Genomic DNA, 2,952 nt, shown 5'->3' with positions numbered 1-2,952 from the left:
TCACATATGATATTATATATGTTTCAATGCCATGCTCCCAAATCATCCCACCCTCTCCCTCTCCCACAGAGTCCAAAAGACTGTTCTATACATCTGTGTCTCTTTTGCTGTCTTGCATACAGGATGACCCAGAGGGATGTTACGGGGAGGGAGGCGGGAGGGGGGTTCAGGATGGGGAACACGTGTACACCGTGGCGGATTCATGTTGATGTATGGCAAAACCAATACAATATTGTAAAGTAATTAGCCCCCAATTAAAATAAATAAATTTAAATTTAAAAAAAGTGGTTGCAGTTTCATATCTTAAGGCATAAATAAGATATATGAAAGTATTTGTTAACTTCTGACAAGAAACAATTCCACTTTGATTTGACAATGAATTAGGTGAATATTTGTCTTAGAGGTTGTTTGAAATAAGAGGACGATTTTCAAATATTAACACATGGCAAGCATATTGCTTTTCTCATTCCCAAGAGAAATTGTTCAGGGAAATAGAAATCAAGGAATTTTATTGAGGGTAAATGAAAAGCAGAAAGAAATTAAAAGAGTTTTAGAACAGTTAGAGACGTTTTGTTAACACTGGTAGCAATTTCTAAGAATATATCTCAAGGGCAAATATAGCTGGTTGCTTTAGAAATATGCTACTGATGTATTTCAAAGAAGATGATTTTGAAACCTATCTCAGAAATCCCAATGCTTCTAAATTTATCATCCAGGATATTTACATTTTATTTATTTTTACCAAATCTGTCTTATATCTGTTCAAAAGTGATCAACTAATATACCATGTACAGATTTGTAGGTTACATTAAATTATCAGAATAAGATAATATGGAAAAATTAAAAAGCCACTGTGTATGTCTATTTCCGGAGAAGGCAATGACACACCACTCCAATACTCTTGCCTGGAAAATCCCATGGATGGAGGAGCCTGGTGGGCTACAGTCCATGGGATTGCTAAGAGTCAGACACGACTGAGTGACTTCACTTTCACTTTTCACTTTCATGCATTGGAGAAGAAAATGGCAGCCCACTCCACTTTGTGTAGCCCACTTTGTGCAAAAAGACGTCTTATCAAAAGACGTTCTTGCCTGGAGAATCCCAGGGACGGGGGAGCCTGGTGGGCTGCCATCTATGTGGTCTCACAGAGTCAGACACAACTGAAGCGACTTAGCATAGCATAGCATATATCTATTTCAAAATAAATACCGTAACAACACTGCCTTTCATAATTTGGCCTCTATCAAAGCTATAGCATTTTCTCGTGGTATATTGCCTCCTTCTAGTCCCTCTCCCCCAAAACCCACTTTTCCCTGTAATATTCCAAATATCTAACTGTGTATATTTGCTTAATGTCTTTCTCTTCTTTGAATTCAATTGCTCCTTCATCTTAGATAATAATACTGGGGTGCCTGAAAAATGTGCAAAACTTCTCTGCGTGGAAATTTCTCATTTGTCAGTCTGCAGGGGATTTTCTCAGGGGAAATTAAATACTTAAACAGAAAAAGGAATGATTCAGTGTGAGTGGGAAGTAGCACAAACAACAAACAGATATACTAGAACTTCAACAATTTTTACTGGTAGAATATTAATCTATAAAATATATTGTGGGACTACTTGGACTCCAAGAAAAGAGAATAAGGGGATACTTAGTCTCTGCTTTCAGAGTTTCCTTCCATACGGAGTAGGAACATTAGTGAAATCACCTCGCCCTTTGCTAGCCATTACCTGATTGGGAAGAACATTTACCTTCTCCTTTTTCCTTCCCTCAGTCATACCCAACTCTTTGCAACCCCATGGATTGCGGCATGCCAGGCTTCCCTGTCCTTCACCATATCCTGGAACTTGCTTCACTTCATGTCCATTGAGTCAGTGATACTACCCAACCATCCTGTCTTCTGTCATCCTCTCTTCCTCCTGCCTTTGATTTTTCAGCATCAGGGTCTTTTCTAATGAGTTGGCTCTTTGCAACAGGTGGCCTAAGTATTGGAGTTTCAGCTTCAACATCAGTCCTTCTAATGAATATTCAGAATTGATTTCCTTTAGGACTGACTGGCTTGATCTTGCAGTCCAAGGGACTCTCAAGAGTCTTATCCAGCACCATAGTTCAAAAGCATCAATTCTTTGGCATTCATGTGCTCTGTTGTGATCCTTGATCCCAAAGATCAGGCCCTCCTACTGCAGGGAGAAGCATGGTGACCAGAATAACAACTATATAATCATGTATTAGGAAGTGTTACAAACTTAAAATGTCAGATATTAAAAAAAATACTGAGAATATGAATAATTTTACATAAATTTGAAAGCTCAGATACAACCAGTAACTTTGTGTAAAAAGACATCTTATCACAACCTCATTTCAAAAAATAGTCTGTGCATATGTCCCCTCTTATGGTTAGTTCATGTTAATGAATGGCAGAAATGAAACAATATTGTAAAGTAATAATCTTTCAATTAAAAATAGCTTAAAATAGTCTGAATAAACCTTTAAACAATAAAAAAATCAAATCAGTTTTTAAAAAATTTTAAAAGTTTGTCCTCACAAAAATTCTGTGATGATTTTACATATAAATTATAACATAACTTCAAACATAGATATCTCTAATTTATGTGAACATTTTTGAGGAGAAGAACTAGAGGGATAGCTCCCTCAAATTGTTAACAATAACACTAAGAGCTCACCAAAAGATGACAGTATAAGAAAGAACTATTAATAAGGCAACCTAACCTGTATGGATGGAGAAGGCAATGGCACCCCACTCCAGTACCCTTGCCTGAAAAATCCCATGGACAGAGGAGCCTGGAAGGATGCAGTCCATGGGGTCGCTGAGGGTCGGACACAACTGAGCGACTTCACTTTCACTTTTCACTTTCATGCACTGGAGAAGGAAATGGCAACCCAGTCCAGTGTTCTTGCCAGGAGAATCCCAGGGATGGGGGAGCCTTGTGGGC

This window comes from Bison bison, unplaced genomic scaffold (genome assembly GCF_000754665.1).
Source record: "Bison bison bison isolate TAMUID 2011002044 unplaced genomic scaffold, Bison_UMD1.0 scf7180017864506, whole genome shotgun sequence".
NCBI lineage: Eukaryota > Metazoa > Chordata > Mammalia > Artiodactyla > Bovidae > Bison > Bison bison.
Note: the sequence above shows the minus strand (reverse complement) of the source record.